This window comes from Cotesia glomerata, linkage group LG8, assembly GCF_020080835.1.
Source record: "Cotesia glomerata isolate CgM1 linkage group LG8, MPM_Cglom_v2.3, whole genome shotgun sequence".
Lineage (NCBI taxonomy): Eukaryota > Metazoa > Arthropoda > Insecta > Hymenoptera > Braconidae > Cotesia > Cotesia glomerata.
Genome location: NC_058165.1, coordinates 6,336,703 through 6,356,943, shown reverse-complemented (window position 1 = coordinate 6,356,943; position 20,241 = coordinate 6,336,703). Strand labels below are relative to the sequence as shown.

The 20,241-nt window shown below is 29.3% G+C and overlaps 1 protein-coding gene across 1 annotated transcript in view; it reads right to left on the bottom strand.

The window, feature by feature from the left end:
- The window catches only part of LOC123271032 (polypeptide N-acetylgalactosaminyltransferase 2), a 235,284-nt gene that overhangs the window by 33,415 nt on the left and 181,628 nt on the right, over positions 1 to 20,241 (bottom strand). The window lies entirely within an intron of this gene.

The following is a 20,241-nucleotide window of genomic DNA, read 5'->3' as shown; positions in this document are numbered from 1 at the left end:
CACGATTTCTAACGTCAACATAAAACCCAAGAGCACGGAGAATGAGTGAGGAGGTGAATAAGTATTAAGAGAGTACCGAGATGAAATCGCAACAGGAAAACATGCCTCAAGCACTTTGACCTTAATCCATTTATTTTCTTTACTAGGGCAAATTAAATTTACATTTTATCTCCGATCTTCTCGCTTTTACAAATATTTTATTATTATATTATGTATAAATTATTTTATTTTAAAACAAATTCAAACAAACATGATAATAGTGATAACCGATTAAATTGGAATTGAATTGTCACTGTGTGAATTTATAAGGTATGTAGATGTGCATGTAGAGCAGATGGAGCTTTTATACCGGAAAAGTTTTCTTTGTAAAGTACGTACAGTGCAAGTGTCGTTAAACTTGTTAATATGAATTCACTCGCACGATTCTACTTTAGATAAAACTTAATTATACCGTATATGATTTATTTCTTTATCAGTCTTTAGCTTAATTGTTGATGATTTATTGTTTGAAGAATATCTTTATTTTATATTAATAGCTTCTAAACCATTAGACAAAAATTTTATTATTTAAAATTTAAACATTTCAATATTGTTTAAAAAATTTCAGGAAATTTGTTATTTATGCCTAATTTTTTTTTTTACTAGACAGAAAATAAAAATACTAAGTAAATATTTTTTTTTGTAATACCAACCACGAAACTTGGATTTTCGAGCTATAGTTAGGAGGGGTAAAATGAATGATATCTGGTCATCTATAGTTATCTGATCATCTGTTCATCTGGTTATCTATAGAGTCTACTTTTCACGCACACGTAAGGATAAGTGACATCTCCCTCTCTATCTGTCTCTACATTCCCGCATGGATGCTAAAAAGTACTATAGGATATTTAGTTTCGTTTATTTCTACAATCATCCACCAGAGAGAGTATAAATCGAAAAAAAAAATCGTGGCGACAAGTCGATTCTTGTAAACAATTTTACTAATATTTTAGTTTGTCATTTATTTACGTGTGACAGTTCATAAATGAATAAAATTTTATTTGCATCCTCTCAAATCCGAGTTTCGCCGTTGCTATTACAAAAAATTTTGTTCGATACAAATCCGCAAAGGTTGGTATTTTGGTAATAAACGCACTGTCCCGCGAAATCATTTGGGTTACTTCTATAACAAATAAAGTTTTGACTGGGCGACTTGCAATTATCATCGGTAAAGCACTGAAAAATAAGTAAAAAAATAGTTATTTTGTTGGTAAAATTGACGGTAAGCTTGCTGATGCTTATTTTTATTACAATATATTGAGTTGCAGCATGATGGATGAAAGTCAACATTCCGATGAGGAAAAACACCAAAAAGAGCTTTGACATTGTAGTTTTGTTTTAGATAGCCTGAAGAAAATGAATGAAATTTTTTAATAGAATTTGTAAAGTTTGGAATTTGAGTTTCTTGAAGCGGGGGCGCTAGAAAGTTTGAGAAATAATTTTTTTTAGGAAAAATTTTGTAGTGAGTTTCTAAGCTGAGACTGAGATTATAAAAATTCCGGTGAAGACAAAAAAATAATTCATTTACTATTTTTAATTAAGTGATAGAATTTTAAAGAGTTATTTTCGCAGAATTTATGAATTTTTAATTTTGACTATTTTTATTGAATTAAATATTGGATGTAGAATAAAATGATTCACTTAAAGTTGTAGTTTTAAGTGTCTTCTTTCGAATAAACTTTGGTCATTTTCTTAATTTTTATTAAGAAAAAAAGTTACGAATTTTTTAGGGAATGAAAACGTGGAGACTTAGTGAAAAATTGGGTTTTTTGAATTGGGGGCGCTGAAAACTTAGCAAAAAAATGTCGGAATATAAAAAATGAATAGTGTATTACAAAGCTGAGACTTTCAAGATTATAAAAATCCCGGCGAAGACATAACAATTATTAATTCACTATTTTTAATCCACTGCCGAGGTTTTAGAAAACATTTTTCTCGGAAATTCTACACTGATAAAAAAATTGACTTGACTCAAGAGCCAAACTCTTGAACCAAGAATTCCATTTTGAAGCAAATAATGACATTTAAATTTTATGAAGTTTCAATAGAGCAAAAAATTTAATTTTATACTAATTATCTTTTTATTAATATTTATTTATGGCGTGGTTGTTATTTTATTGACATTAGGTCCACTTCGTAATAAACTGCCGGCAGAGAAATAATTAGCGCCACTCAATAGTAACTAAGTTTAAAATTTATTCAACAATACTCAAAATGATCGGTCGGTACACTAGAATTTGATTTATTTCGTTCTAAATTTCATTCGATTGCACAAAGACAGTACGGACAAAAAGGGGGAAGTAAACTTTGCGGCCTAGGCAGCGGAAAAAAGGCGGTATGGCAGAGTCTCTAGAAATGAATATTTTTTCCAGAAGTCACCCAGCGCTCAAAAGTTGAACTTTTGGAGCGAGTATAACAATAATTATTTTCGATACGTATGCGCAATGGTAGGTATTTTGGTAAGCTTGAAGTGACGTCACGAGGCTGAGATTATGAGTGCATTCTCAACAAAACCGAGTACGTTGTTATCGGTCGAGCGAAGCGAGGAATGGGTTCCCCATTTTTTCACCAAAATTTCATGTTTTCATTACTTAAAAAATTCATAACTTTTTTCCTAATTAAAATTGAGAAACCAGTGCTGAAGCGCTCAAAATTACACATTACGTTTTTGAGCTCTTTGAGCTCAAAAATATGATTATTGTGTCATTTTGAGCTCTCCGAGCTCAAAATAATAGCAGTTTAATAAAACACAATTTTTTGAATTTTCAAACCGCAATAACTTTTGAATCAATGAACCGATTTTCACGCGGTTGGCAGCATTCGATGCAGTTTTTAAAACCTCATAAAGAATCTTTGAGTATGAATTGATTGAACTGAGAATTTCGGAGTGATTCCAAAAAAACACTTTTTTCGGTTTTCTGTAGACAACGATAACTCACGAACGAACCAACTGATTTTGACCGGACTGACGGCAATCGAGGTGGTCTTTTGATGTTAAAAGCTGATTAGTTTTTGGAATTGATCAATCGAGCCGTTTAAAAATAATTCCAAAAAAATCACATTTGAAAAAATTTTTTTTTGTAGTTTTTTTGAGATTTCATGAAATCTACCAGTTCGAATCGGTCCAAAATGTATTCAAAATCTCAGTTTGGTCAAGCCCTTTCGAATGGCATTAACCGCGATGAAATTGGTCAAGCCGTTCAATAGTTATAAAAGGGTTACACACACACACACACACACACACACACACACACACACACACACACACACACACACACACACACACACACATACGGACATCATCGCGAAAACATTCAGGGAAGCTTTCTAGGACCTCAAAACGTCGAGATCTGATGAAAACTCGATTTTCGAAAAACAGGGTAAAACCAATAATTTCCCGATTTTTGAAAATCTTCGATTTTCTTAGCGGGAAGTTAATATTGTAGGTTATTTGGCTACTAAGTGGTGATTTTGATAACGACGATTTTACGATATTCGCTTTAAAGTTTGTGACGCGAATGTGCGAAAACGAGCGTAAATTTCCGTCCTCGGCTTCACCTCGGACGTTGAAATTGCGCCTATTTTCGTACATTCCCGCCACGAACCTTGAGCTCATACCGCAACATGGTCGTCAGAAAATCGCCACTTTGCGGCCATATAAGATAAATTACTATTTCGTTATACTCGCTCAGTAAGTTCACTTTTCGAGCACTGCGTGGCGTTCGTAAAGGCACTTTTTTCTAGAGACTCTACTTCGGCGGCGTTTTTTCAGTCCTCGGCCGGAAAAGTTTACCTCCTCTTCTTTTTCTGTACTTATTTGAATACGACTAGACAGAAATTGAAAGGAACTGTAAAGAAAAAAGTCACAATCTAGCTTACCGACCGAAAATTTTGAGTAGCTTATTAATGTAGTTTCTATTGAATAGCGCTAATTTTCTCTCTGCTTGCAGTTTGTTGCGAGAAAGACCGAATATTAGTAGAATATCAACGACACCAATTCAATTGTAATAAACCCACACAGCACCTATATTATCATTGTGTCTTTAATAGAAATATTGTAAGGATTTATAAAAAAAAATTATATGTAATAACTACATATGAAAATTCGAATAAAATGTAAGAAATGATTGACGTCGAAGTTACACCCGTTTTCCTAAATTCGCGCCACAAATCTTAGGCTCATATTGTAACATCGACGTTGTCGGGAAAAACACCCCGTTGCAGATAATGACATAAATTACTATTCTCTGTTTGAGAATTTAAAAATCAAGAAAATAAATTTTGAAACAATAACATCAACTTTTTTCTGATGAGTTTTCGTAGTTCAAGAATAATTTTCTTAGATGAAGTTAAATTTTCTTCTGTGTATAATTATATCATTATAAATTATAAATATTCAAATGAAGTAAAATAATGATTTAAATGAAACAGAGGAAAGACAGTAATTAAAAACCAAAATAAATTAATAAGTTAAATGAAGTAGTTTGTCAACGAAAGTTTGATAATTAAATTTAAATTAAAAAGTAAAATGGTTAAAAGTTGTAATATTTTATAAGTAGATAAACAAAGTTCTATAATTTTTCATCAAGTCAGCACGGGAACTCATCACTTTCCTTATCTAGCATTTTAGTTAAAAAAAGTTTTATCTGAGTGATGCAAATGCATTGCCATACTTGCATTGCCGCTAAGTAATTTCTATTGCTTCTACAGAATCCATGTTGAAGCTTCTTCATGCACTTCGATAAAGTACAATGAAATACGGTCTATGTGCTTTAGAGAAGGAGATGCTGAGAATGCATAAGGGGGATAAGATACACCATTTGAAGACAAGATTATACACACACTCATGCACACACATACTTTCTTACATATTGAGCATACAGCTCGCTATGTATTCCCAAGTCGTGACTATGTTTCATCCTTCTATTTATTCAAGCCGCTGTAAACATGCATCAAACTTACATAAATTATATTCAAATATTTTTATTTAACTAAAATTTTTATACCTCTTTTCAACACGAATATTTTTTTTAAATACGCGCCTTTTATTTAACTAAAAATATAATTTAATATTACGTTTTTGTATGTTGATATTTTCAAATTTAAAATATTGAAAAAAGAATCAAGAGAAGAAAATTATTCTTTGCGCTATGAATCGAAGAAGTGACAAATTTCAGTTTGAATTAGTTCTAGAATGGTTCAACAGATGGCGCTGACTCACAAGTGACGTCATAAGCCCCCACCACAGCGCGAGAAACCAAATCTTTAATGCAAAACATAAATAGAAGAAAATTTTAGAAAAATTCAAACTTTCTTGCCAATTTCTATACTTATAGCCAAAAATATAACTAACTAAAATAATTAAAGTCTGCAAAATTTCTAAAGTGTGTTAAATAATTAACACGAAAAAGTATCAACTAATTTGCGTACTCAAATACACACTTCAGAACTGTGCAATTGCACATGACTCATGAGTCATGGATTTTATTCTAATTTAGAAATGTGAACTCAGAAGAGGAACGTAATTGTTAAGATTTAACAAACTGGGAGCACGCAGAGAAGTTTGACGGTCTTAATCGCAAATGGTAATTAAGAGTATAAAGAGGAGAGCAAGCCTGGTAAGAACTATATTAAGACGTAGAATTGTTAAGGTAAAGGTAGAACAAGAAATAGTTACATTACACAGTGCACTAGATTGTAGATTCTACAATCTAAATTCTGTTTCTAGACCGAGGGTTGTTAGTTTTTGCTACTTTACATAGTCGGGTTGCCGTTAAACCTTCTGTTATAATTTATAGTGCACACTCTCGTAATTTTATTAGTTTTATCTTCTGTAATTTTATTTTTATATAGTTTGACAAATTTGATCGTACATGCCGTGAATATTTTATGTTTTTTTCAGGATTTTTTCGTCATAATCATTGATTTTAATTAAAGGGGTTTTACGAACTTAGAATTTAAAATAAATTAATTTTTTTATTTCATTTTTGTAATATATACATACACTGAGAAAAATTATTTTTAGTTAAATATGGGCTTAATAGTCATATTGATTTACTTTAACACAGAAAACAGAAAAAATAATTCGGACAGCTCGGACCGGGAATCGAACTCGAAACATTTAGCTACGCACCAGGGGCCCGTCCAGTTAAGCTATCTAAGACATCGTCCATACTATCTCTTCAGTCACTTAATAATTTTTTGTTTAACACGATAATAGAAAAATATTTATTAAAATATAGTCCGTAAATCTATTTATATCTAGTTACTTCAACTAATGCATAGTTCGAGTAACTACAAAAAAGAATATTTAAAAAACTATATTTTTATACTTGAGACGTTATAATTCAGCTTACTATGCACTTTTTTCTCAGTGTAGTAGCTAGAAAAATCACTGTTTGTAAAGAAAAAAAACTTTTAATTAAAATTATAGCTCACTGTTATATGTTATATGTTAACCTATTTTTTATATAAATTAATTAATAAGCCTCTTCAGAAAAAATGATTGAAAATCTACTTGATATGAAAACTACGGAATTATCTCACATTAAGTTCACTTCGGTGAATCGATCGACCCTTTAGCAATTCAGTAAGTAGCCAATAAATTCCATAAAATACTTTAGAAATAAAATTTCCATCTAACGACAAGAAAATAAAAAAGTTTTTAATAAAATGCCAGTAAAAAATATATCCGGCAGTATATCCTTCGGCATTTCTATTTTCCCCACAATTTGAACGTCTCGTCGTAGTAAAAGTGGAAGTAAAGAGACCAGGTCGGCATACGAGACCCAATGGAATTTAAAATCTAATTTCACATAAGTTTTGAGAAGCTTCTGCTCTTCTTAACCGACTTCATACCACTATGTGCTATCTCTGGTACCTTCAACCCTCGGTATTCAAACGCTGTCTCGTTTTATCCTGCACCCTGAAGTCTACTTTTGTTCATCCTTCTCGGGATCGTAATTTTGCCACTTGCATTGCAACCTACCACTTTCATTTCTAATCCCACTTACATTTCGTTTATTATTTTTTAGTGCAATTTTATAATATTTCACTTCTGCTTCAAGTCTCGGCTACTTGATTCTATTTTCCTGTACAAGTATTTTAATCTTTCAATTTTACGTTTCAATTTTCAGTTATAATCAATTGTCCAGAGTAGTATTATACTTAGAGAGAAAAAATTTCTTTTGAAAAAAATTAACAATGATGTAACAAGAAATTAATTTGTTTAAAATTTGGAAACAACAATTTTAGATAGGATAAAGGAACCAAATATTGACCAGGCTCCAAATGTTGACCAAGAATCATACAATCTTGATTTTAAAAATATAGAAATTTAATTCTATATTCAGTACGTGATTATAAAATTTTATTTATACTTGAAATAACAATTTGCAGATGCACATAAATATATGCGTTCATTAATTTTTTTGGGTAAATTTATGTCAGAAACAATTTTTTATTGTTTATGATTTTTTAAGAAACAGTTTATAATTTTTAAATATCGTGCTTATAACACTGAAGAAACAACTTGATTACAAAAAAAAATATTTCCTTGGAAAGTTCATTCTTTTTTCGATATTTAGCTTGAAATGAGTCAAGAAATTCAAACAAAGTTCAAAAAAGTAAAACAAAGAGGATGATGAGAAAAAATTTGCTATTCAACCATTTTATTAATTATATAAATCATTACACTATTTTTATGTAAAATGATTTTTATTTAATTTTAATTTATCACGAAGCCGTATCATACTGATTAATTACATCAAGATAGATGATCAAGGATTGAAATCAAAATTACGGGTAAAATATTGAAGATAAGATAGAGGAACCAAATATTAACCAGAAAATTTAACAACTTAATTTAAAAAAATCTAGTAATTTAATTTTATATTCACACGGAAAAAAAATATCGCTTTCAGAGCCATACAGTATGGCTACTGTAGGAATACGTATTGCGGTAGTAGCTATCTAATAGATCGCTCCAGTAGCAATATTTTTTTCTCGGTGCAGTACGTAATTATCAATTTTTAATTATACTTTCAATAGAAATTTACGTTTGCACATAAATATATGCAGTTGTTGTCATAAAAAAAAATTAGGAAAACGGTGGACCCGAAAGGCCATCCATGCGACTTCCCGCTAACTCCATACTTAAACGCTCAACATTTCACTTATTTTGTTTTTGAGCTTTCCGAGCTCAAAAGTACAATTCCTGTGTTATTTTGAGTTCTCCGAGCTCAAAGAGATAGCTTTCCTATGCTTTTGAGCTCTTCGAGCTCAAAAGTCTGATAGTAGTTTGATAAAACACTATTTTTTGAATTTTCAAACCGCAATAACTTTTGAATAAATGAACTGATGTTCACGCGGTTGGCAGCATTCGACGCAGTTTTTGAAACCTCGTAATGGATTTTGAAGTTTAAATCGATCGAACAAGGAATTTCAAAGTAATTCCAAAAAAACACTTTTTTTGAAATTTTTCGTTTTCGATAACTCTCGAACGAATTAACCGATTTTGACGGGACTGGTGGCAATCGACGTGGTTTTTTAAACTTAAAAGCGGAATATTTTTTGGAATTGATCAGTGCAACCGTTTAGAAGTTATTCCAAGAAAACTATTTTTTGAAAATTTTATTTTTGAGATTCCTCAAAATCTAGCGAACCGAATTGATTCAAATTTTCACGAAATTTAATTGCAATAATACTCTTCGGATCGCCACCTATTTAGATCCGATCGGTCAAGCCGTTCAAAAGTTATAAGAAGTTTACATACATACATACATACATACACACACACACACACACACACACACACACACACACACACACACACACACATACAGCCGCACGGACACCATCGTGGGAATAGTCAGGAAAGCTTCCTGTGACCTTAAAACGTCGAGATCTGATGAAAACTCAATTTTTGCAAAACGGAGTAAAACCAATAACTTCCCGAATTTTGAAAATCTTCGATTTTCTTAGCGGTAAGTTCAAAAGTTTGTGTCAAAATGTCAGAAAGTTGTGAAAATTAGCCATTAGAACTTAACCTTGCCGTATTTATTAAATACATTTATCATCAATTTATATAAAATCAAATACTTTATAATCAATGAATAAGTATTTGTCAAAATAATTTAATTTCAAAGATTAATTGCCAATAATTTTTGTTAACAAAAGTATGTTAGAAATTGAAATAATAATCTGGTCAACAATTGATATTGTAAATTATTCAACGTACCTAATATTATAGTATGGGTTATTCGGTCATTGTTTGAAATATAAGTGCTGAAGATAATATTGTATCAAAATACAGTACAAAAAACAACAATACGGAAATTATTAACATGTCAGTGAATAGATAACCAAATGTCGAAATTATTATAGATTAAAAATAAAAATGATTTATAAGTCTAATGAGCAAAATACTAGTGGTCAGTATTTGGAACATAGGCGGTCAATATTTAGTAAGTAATGGTCAATATTCGGAGCAATCAGCTGTAGTGTTAATTATTACAATTTAATGTTTATCTATACTAATAAATGGAGAGCCGGTTATACTGCGAAAACTACTGAACCGATCGGAATAATACTTATACCATAAGATGCAGCGTGCTTCAGAGAAGGTTTTAGTATATGATATGTTGGTGATTACTTATCCGGAACCTATATTTTTTTAACTTAGAAGTAATTAATTTCTATGATAACTTAATTTATTCTACTCGATTAATGATTGTTTAAAATGAATTTTTTAATTCTATTGGTTATGTTTATATACTAGACAGATTTCTTCACTTATGAGACTTGCAATTACTTCAACTGGAAGTTTCAATGCTCATTACAATTTTTTGTTTCATGTCAATTATTAATCATTTTTGTAAGAAAGACACGGGAATGTTATAATGATTGCACATTGAAAGTTAATATGAATATTAGCTAGAATAATTACATGGATAAAAGATGCATGCCAATTCGATAGAATTAGGAATCTATGCAAGTCAAAATAATACTCTAATTAAATTTCAAGTCTAGATCTAAAAATGCAATTCTATAAAGCGCCCAGTAGAGCAGGCGAGTAACAGCTAGTAGTTTATAAGTTAAAACTATAAAAAAGTATAACACTCATCTCAGCTCATAAAATCTTCCATTAAATTTACAAATAATGTATTTATGTTCATTTTATCTAGTGGTCAATATTTAGAGACTTCTTGTGAATTTTCATCCAAAATTATTTTTTTCCAAATCAAAAACATTTATTTTCAACGAGAAAGTTAATGTGAAAAAAATTTTTATTTCTTTAGCTGAGACATAAATTTGTTGCAAATTTTCAAAAAATTAATTTCTTATTACAAGATTGGTCATTTTTTTCAAAATAATTTTTTTCTCTCAATGTATATTATAGAGAGTCAATGCTTGAATTCCAATAAAAGTGAACGGAATACATTAAGATAGTTTAACTTATTTAGTTACTTTTCTATCAAAGTATCATTGAAATGCAGAGGCTGCAAGTGAGAGGCACGGAAGATACCAATGAAGAGGAGCAAAGGTATGTGTAACTATGCACTTTCCCTTTTACAAGATTCATACTTCGGCTCTAACTCAGACTAATTTTATTCCCGAGATCACCTTTTAAAAGTACTTGTACGTATTTTATGTGCATCATGCCTTTATATATTTACTTTTTTGCTTACTTATAGCTTATAAGTTATGAAAATAAATCGCTTTTAAATTACTTTTTAATTAATAACTTTCACATTTTATTATTTTAGTTTTTCTATTTTATACCAGGAAGAATATTTAAATATATTTTATGCACTGAAAAAAGAACGACTTAGTTTAAGAGAAAAATACTAGATCCAAGAAAAAAATTATTTTAAAAAGAAGCAGTTATCTTTATGAAAAAAAGAATGACCAAAAATAATAGTTTTTTTAGTTATAAGACCTCTTAGCAAAAAATTACAAATTTGAATGATAGTTTTATGTAAAATCTTAATTAAAGATGGATTTTTTCAGTCTTTTTTCAGTTTGTAAAGTATTAAAAGCGAAATTGTGAGTAAACTATTCGAAACATAAGAAAATTGATTAGAACTTTTTTTGTAGAGAATAAAATTCCTGATTGAAAAAATCTCATTATTTTTTTGTATCATCAATATTTCATTCGTAATTTTGATTTCAATTCTTTACTATGGATCTTGATATAAATAATCTGTATAAAGCGTCTATACGAAAAAATTATTTGTCAATAGTTCAAATCATAATTGTGAGTAAATTATTTTTTGTAAAAAATTAAATTACTTAAAAAAAAGATTTTTTGTAAGTTTTTCGTATCTGCAATATTTAAGTCGAAATTTGAATTCCAAATTTTTTCTAATTTTTTTTTTCTCAAAAAAATTTCAAAATAAAATAAATAATTTTACGAGAAAATTAGCGTTCTTACTAGAAGCGTGTAAAATTTTTAGATAAAAATTTCGATCAGTCATAAATTTATTTCTTATCTAAAATTCAAGAATTTAAAAATCAAAGTAACAAAAAAAAAAAAATATTAAACGCCTGTAAATTTGACCTATATAATGATTGCAAGTTCTAAGTTTACTTCTTCTCCATAATTATATCTCTTTTCAAATTTAAATAGCATGCGCTTAATTAGCATAAAACACTCGTAGTCTACTCAGCACTAGACACGTCGTTTGTGTAGAACCTTCACTCTTTCGACACTTCCTTTGTTACACCTCAAAACTCTCAAGTGAGTCTTCTCTAAAATTCTTTACTCCACACCATCCCTAGATAGTCATCATTATCATCATATTCTTTTATTTTCGCGCTCGGAAAACACAAAAAAATACACCATTTATTTATTCATAAATATTCGAGTAATTTCAAAACTCAAAACTCAAATTTCGCACATTGACGTATTACAACAAAAACAGCAGCACTGTAAATGGATAAGTCTGAACAGTAAAGAGAAAAGGGGGAGATGAATGGACGGACGGATGAACAACGTTGAGATAGATACTCGTAACGCGTAATCGTCACTCGAGTACCAGATGAGGATCAATTTGAACACTGGAGCTTTTCGCTAATCGACCAGGCGTGTCTCGTTTCTATCAGCCAAATCGATCTATTCGTATTTAGAGGGTTATTTGAATAAAATTGTCATCATTTTATGAGTAATTTGAAATTTTTGTTTCAGTACACTGAGAGAAAAGTGCATAGTTAGCTGAATTATAACGTTATAAGGATAACAATATAGTTTCCTGAACGTTTTTTTGAATGGCGGTCTGTTGAATATTAATTATCTAACAAAAATTTTTTCACTCCGATACGACAAACAAAATTTCAGTCATCAAGACCGCGGTGAGAATAGTTGGAGAGATGTCACGACCCGGAAAAAAATTTCTATCTTAGTTTGGACTTTTAATTGGATGGAATTAAGCAATAATATCTTAACCAACATTTAAAAAAAAATCGAGTTATTATGATGAACTAAGTAATCTTATGATACTAAGTACGTTCATCATAATAACTCGATTTTTTTTTAAATGTTGGTTAAGACGTTATTGCTTAATTCCATCCAATTGTCCAAATTCTTTAAGAAGATAATTATTTATTAATCTATGCAATTAAAAGAATAAGGTCATAAATTCGATAGATTTATATAAAAAAAAAAAAAAAAAAAAAAAAATGATTTTTTTAGTTAAGGTAGTTCCTCCGCGGTATATTGTGTGGTCAGAGCATTCACTATATAGTCATGAGGTTGATACTACTGTCCAGTCATTATTTACTATAGAAATACGATTTATCAAAATAACCAAAAAAAAATTTTTCAATTATTATATCTCAACAACAAAATGATAAAGTGCTACTTTCTTCTTTTTAATTTATAAAAAAATAATCTTTTTTATTCTGTTAGTTTCTTTTTCCAATTCTGTCGAGGAATTTTTCAATACAACAAAGAATATTTAGGTAGTCAGACAATTTTTCATGCTTCAAATAAAACTGAAAATCGCAAACTTTGTTATTTACTATCTTGCTTTCTAAACGGTAAAAAAATTTTGAAACTTTGAGATATATTAGTAAAAGCTGTTTTTAAATAGTGAAAAAAAAAATTAACAAAGCTGTCGATAAGTTGTTACACGGAGAAACTGCCTTAAATTTAGTATCTTTGGGAAGGTTTTGAGCCAAATTTATTCCTTTTAAATGTTTCACATGCTTCTAATCGATAGTTAATTCATCATGGTAAATTTCTGGATTAGTTATAAATAGATTCGAATATCAAGCTAAATAAAATTTGTAAGGAAAGTCTAAACCTAGAAATAATTTTATTTTCGTTGTGCACCTGACTCTCTGTTATTTAATTTATTTTGTAGAAAACAACGTTACTGCGAATCGTACTTCTAATTATTCTCTTTCATTTAACAATGTATGTAAACTTTTTTTACTTTACGTTGAGGATTGTAAGAGCAATAATTAAAATTAATTAAGTATCGCGCGCCTTTAACGCAAAGCTTCGTTTGTCTTTTTAAATTATATTTCAGTAGAGGATTACAAAGACAGTAGAAGTAATTAAAAATAGACTTTAAATACGATGCAATGTTGAAAAAATATCTGAAATGTTAACACCAAAAAGTCTATATTATTATCTATACATAATTAAATAAATAAGGAATATTTAGTCTTCGGGGTAATTATATAGTAAAATCAATTTCTAAGTTTAATTTTATGTTATTAGAAAAGTTTTGACCTACGTTTGTGCCTTTCAAAGGTTTTTAAAGATAGTTAATTTATTACGATAAGTTTTCTGAATAGTTATGAATAGATTCGAATGTTGCACTGATTAAAATTTGTTTTATTTAAACTCATATATAAATAATTTCTGTTCCAGTTTCATTGATTTTTCAAAAAAAACTATTAAGTAACGAAAATATTGAAATCTAGATTTTCAATTTTATAACACATCCAAAGAATCGAGCGAAAATCAGCTACCTAATTGTCACAAGGAATAATATTTTTTTTTTAAAAGATTATACTTAAAAGAAGTCAAAAATTAACAACTTTAAACTTAAAATCAACTTATTAGTAAAAAAAAATTTTATTAAATAGTTTGAATAGTTTTATAATCGAAGATTAAAAAAACTAAACTGTAATTATAAATTCCATGTTAATTTTTAAAAAATAGTTCACTGTTGGTTCTTTATTACAGGCAAGTGCAAAGTGGTGAAAAAGAAGGCGAACTATTTATGAGCACACTTCTAATTACCCGGAGTTTTCAACGGGTAACGAGAGTGAAGGAGTGGAAGAGAAAGAGAAAAAGAAAGAGAGAGTTGAATGAAGACGAAGATGGAGATGGTGAGTTGAGCACAAAAAGAGAGAAACCAGGCTATAACTTATGACCAAACGACTTTTTTATTTTCGTTTTCATCTGAATATGAATTACCCAAGCTCCATACATATATATGCCCCTAATTATTTACGCCACAATTAATAAATATAATATTACTTTATTATATCTCCCAAAAATGATACTCGGCGTAATAAAAAATTTATCGGGCAAACCGTAACACTGAACACAGGACGAATTTAACAATCGTGTTACGGCTTATAGAGCCACAAAGAGAAGTGAAATGGCTCTTCATTTTTCCTTTATACGGAGATCCGCTACATGAGTCTATGTAAGGGATAACTGCACTATAACCATATTGTCCTAGGATATTGTAGGGGCAAGGTGGAAAGAGACGGAGGAAAAAAGAAGTGAAGTACTTGCTCTAAGGACTTCCTATTCTATTTTAACGTCAGCGGGTCGGGTAATAAAAAAAAAGCACATGTAGAAAATCTGAGCAGATAGGAGACGACGCGTCATTACGGACTTTTCTTACAGATATTTACGATCTCGTCGTTAAAATCCATTCCACGCGACCATCAATTTTGATAATATAACAACAAGCATTACCACTAAAAAAGGTTTTATTGAATTTTATAGAAATCTAGCTATTGCATTTGTCCTCATGAAGCAACTTTTGAGAAAATTTTACATTTTTTACTCATACTGAAAAAAAAAAGTATTTTTCCATTTCGGAATGGGTTTGCAATTATAAGTATAACTTGAAAAATAATTGAAAATAAGTTAGTTCTTGGTTTTGTCACTAGATGGCTACCCTTTCTCACTATTAGAAAACTTTTTCCAGAGTGTACATAAGGCCATGATTTTTTGTGAGTCATGTGAAATTTTCAGGGAACTTTTGAACGATTTTCTTACGCAAGAAAACTCAGAATTTCCTATACACTAAAATTTTCTTTAAAAATTATCGTTAAATTCACGGTAATCGAGGGACAAATGGCACGACTTAATAATTTGTCGGTAAGTGAGATAATTATTAACTTTTTTTCAACAAATTTTACCGTAGTCTACTGTAAATTTTATTAGGTCTTCGGTAAATTTTATTAAGTCTACCACAATATAAATGCATTTTTTCGTAATTTTTATTGTAAAAATGGTAATAAATAAAAGGGCCGCATTATGTCCCACGATTACAGTGAATTTAAAGGTAATTTTTAAAGAAAATTTCTTTTAGTGTAGTATCACTGCTTAGAGTAACTCAACTCAGTATTGCTCTGAGAACTATACTGGTATTTTGATAAACTCTACATGGGTGATTCTCTGTAAGGACGTCTTAAATCTGTACAAAATTGTCCGACCAAATTATTTTTGATTTTATTAGAAAAAAAATTAACAAGAGCTACAAAACTATCAGCTTAATCATAATAAATAAACAGCCGAATTAATTTTTGCTTTTTCGATATTTGTGTATCTTTTGCCATATAACATGACAGGGGACTGTTTTTTTTTTATTAAATTGAGAAAAATCAAGCAAACTATTTCAATGCATTCAACTTTTCAAGTTCTCAATGAATGTTTACATTAATTAGAATAATATTAAAACTTATGGATCCAATTTTATAAATAAATTATAAATAAAAAGAGCTGCCAGGGGACTGAGTTTTGAAGTGGCCCAGACACATATTTCCAGTACAAACGGTGCTTTGACACAAAATAAAATTGCGATAAAGCGCTAAAAAGCCTATGGTTATTAACTCATGGCTAGTTAGGTCCTTATAAACCTTACAGAACATAAAATAGCAAGCTGGATTTTTTTTTTAAGCTTTGAACTTCTGGCAGGGGACTGTTCTTAAAATGCCTGGGACACACTTTGGTTTAATGAATTTAATGAAACAAATTAATTTTCGGTACTTTTTATTGAAGAAGATTGTTAATTAACTAATTAAGTTTATAAACATTATGGACCAAATTATATATTATTGACGAATAACTTAAAATTTAATCTTTAAGTTTTAATTTTTGGAATGGGACAGCCTAGGGGACTGTTATTTCGGTGGTTTACGAATTTATTGCCAAAAAACCAAAATTTATTCCATTTTAGTTTTCAATGCTCCAAATAGAAATGTTTTTTTACTTTCGTAATAAATTTTTTTTAGTAACAAAATAACAATTTTTCTAATAAAAAAATGCCTGGGACAGCAAAAAACATCCTTACAGAGAATCAACCATATGTATTTTTACCATAAGAAAATTTTCTCGATAATACTTTGTATACTGTTAGGAACAATATTTTTTTTTTAGTGCAGCTTGTCAAGTACGATTCAAGAATACATTCGGTTCGAGTTTATGGATTAATATGAATTTATACGATATAACGCACCGTGTCAGGATAATAACGTCGACTTAAAGGGTTTCAATGAAACTTAAAAATTAAAATAAAGTTAGCCAACATCCAAAAATTTTTATGATTTTTTTAATTAAAGAATTATTACAAAAAAAATTTTTCATTTGTTAAAAACTTCAAAAACTATAAGTGCAATTTTTTAAAAATATTTTTTAGTTATAATTTAATAAATTAAGCAAAATAAAAAAATAAAAAATGTCGGCTAACTTTATTATTATTACTCAAAATACTAATTATTTGGTCGATTCTCGAGGTTAAGTTTAAAGCTGAATCAAATCAGTAGAATAGACTGAAAAAAAAATTTATTTGAAAAAATGGACAATGTTGTAATAAGAAATTAATTGTAATAAAAATTTTTATCACCGTATAATTTTTTTTTCTCAGTGTAGCAATGATTCAAGGATTAATTTATTAAATTAATCGTGAAAATTTTTTTACTGTTTACTCTAAAAAAGATTTAAAGATCGTGATAGATTCCAAAGCGATTTGTAAGGGGAGCCGGAAAAAGCTGGTTCAGTAAATATAAAATATAATGTAAGATAACATAATATAATAATAAATCGAGCGCCTCGTGTTTTCAACAAAAATATATAGGGGATATCTTGATCTTTGAACTCAATCGAAAAGCAACGTCTGAGCTTTCGGAAATCCAGCTTAGTAAAGCATTTTATAAAGTTTCTTAGTGTCTGGTTGGGATTGTCATTTTGCCGAGAAGGACCGAGAATCGAGTGGTTTTAAAAAGAGATTTAACAGTCAACTTTTTATTAAAAAAATTCACGTGTCAGGAAAGTTTTTTTACCATTAATCACGAGGAAATTCTTGGATTTTTCGGCTCTATTTTTCATTTATATAAACCCTGAATTTTATTTCATGTCGAGAGGCTTTCTTAAATCGGACAAAGATTCTACGAGGATTCAGATAAATGCTTTGGTAATTGACTTAGAGGTTAATACAATTCTTTATTTGTTTTCATCATTCAGTACCTTCATGCATGAGGCTTGATATTACTAAATATAATTTCATATTTTTTGGTTTTGATAAGTTTAACTATGTAGTGATATTTCCTTAAAAATTTTTAGTTCGTTATAGATTGTTTGAAAAAGTTATTACCAATTGAAAATTTAAAAAAAAACTTTTTATTGCTGTATAAAATTTAAAATCAGAGCAAATGATAAAACTTTCACACTTGAGAAGTGTGATCGCCAAGCGCGGTTTAAAAAAGTTACCAATAAATCTCTAATTAAACAAAGTTCGTCGATACGAGCGAATTCATTGACTCGCAGCAACTCTATTTAATGAATTTATAAAAAAATTCCAGATCGATTCAGACCCAAGTACAACATCTGGTTCGAAAAAAAAAAAATTTTAATAAAGATAGTATTTATTGACACGCTAACTCGATTATAGAATATTTTTATACAAGAGTCTGCTCCCAATCACGTGCCTTTAGTGCATAAATCTAGTTACCAGCGAGAAAAATTCAATCACCCTCTGCATCTTCAATGGACTCACATAAATTTGTGTATTCATAAAATAAATATAAACATAAATATTAAAAGTTCAGTGGGTACAAATTTGCATCTCTCAAGTATACTTTGTAATGAAGAAAATCGATTGAATAAATAAATAAATAAATTTGTAACAGAAAAGTTTTATAAGAAACTTTTCTTTGTAATTAGTGAATACTTCGAAGGCAACATGAAACTTTTTTGCTGCAATCTTTTGTGTCCTAACGAAATCGGACTTTTTAGAAAAAAGCTATATTTTTAGATTCGTGATTTTATTTTTTATTAAAACTTATTCGAAGTATTTAATTGGATCGAAAGCTCGATCGTTTATTTAACCCAAAAAAAAAGTTTTACTTATATTTTCATTAATACAGTTTGTTGATGATATTTTTAAAGTCATATATTTTTAGTAGCGTGCTTTGTCAGCGAGAAGGATTTTTCCCATGCGCCGCCTAGCGGTGGGCCCCGGAAATAGCCCGAAAATAGTGTATAGCAATTGTTTGATTAATCTTATGTAATCTTGCGCGATAACACAAAGATTTACACAAAATCATGAAATAAAAAAAGTTTTAAAAATTCAAAAAAGCACGACTCATAATTCTGATTTAATATTTAATGAGAATTATATTATATTGCTTATTGATAAATTAACGTGGTAAAAAATTAAATTTATTATTGTCAATTATTGAAGTAATTTCTATTTTAAATATTTCGCAGTATTTCTTTTACTCATTCAACTCAGCTCCAGCTGTTATTATAATGCGCACGCGCATTAGAAACAAAATTTACCGTGCATATTTTTATATAATAACAACGAAAATACTGATTTTTTTTTTCGTTCATCAAATTTTAACAACGCCGAGTTAAAAAGCCATTTGAGATACCAAAGATACCAAAGATACCAAAGATATCTAAAAGGGACAAAACGAGTCCAATAAGAAATAAAAAATAACAATGATGTTAACAAATGATTTTTTGTAAAGTTATCGTGTACCCAAATTATGAACATTCTTTTATTATATGACAGGAACAAATTTTTTAGATTATTTCAATAATTTTCTCGTTTCTATTACACTAAATAAATCTTTAAAATTTGGAGGATTAGTCTTGATTGAATTATCGGTTTGACAATGCACAAGCTATGTTAGTGTTCGTGAACTAACGGAAGTTAGTTTTTTCATTTTTTAATTTTAGAACACTCTCTAATGTCTTGCATTATGAGTTGTGGAATATGAAAATAATTCATTCAGAAACAGCTAAAATTTTGTAAGCTAATAATTGAAATACCAAATTATTCAGTTGTTATTTAACTAAATAATTATATTTTCACTTTTTTAATTAAAATATCAATTATTGATCAATTTAATAATTTCTCACTTCATTTGTATTTTTCGTCGTAAAAATCAATTTCCGTACTTTTAAATAAATATAAATGTAGTAAAATTTTTTTTTTAACGCAATTTATTACTTTACGCAAGCCAAAATAAATTGCAATTATGGATTGTTTGTTTTCCGTATGTTCGATGCAGACTTTTTAGAAACGAGCTACAATTTGATCTATATTTTCTCAATTATTGATTAAACTATTCTTGTAAGTTCTGAAGTATGGAATATAAATAAATAAATAATACATAATTTACAGTAGAACTGAACCCTTTTGACAAAGTTAACTCCATCCGACTTAAGTTGATTCTAAAATTTATCAACACAGGAATAATCCGGTTTGAGATTGAAATAGCGACGATTATGATTCAAAATGTAAAATTATGGACATAATGTATGACGGGTGATGGGAAATTTACAGACCGGAGAAAGGAGAAGCAGAAAGAGGCATTCTGAGCGTGTTATTAAAATACAGTGGTAGCTAAATCTAGATAAGAAGAAGCTGGAATTTCAGTGCCTCAAATGCAATTCTGACGCTCGCACGTTGCATTAAACATAGTATGAGATATAAGAAG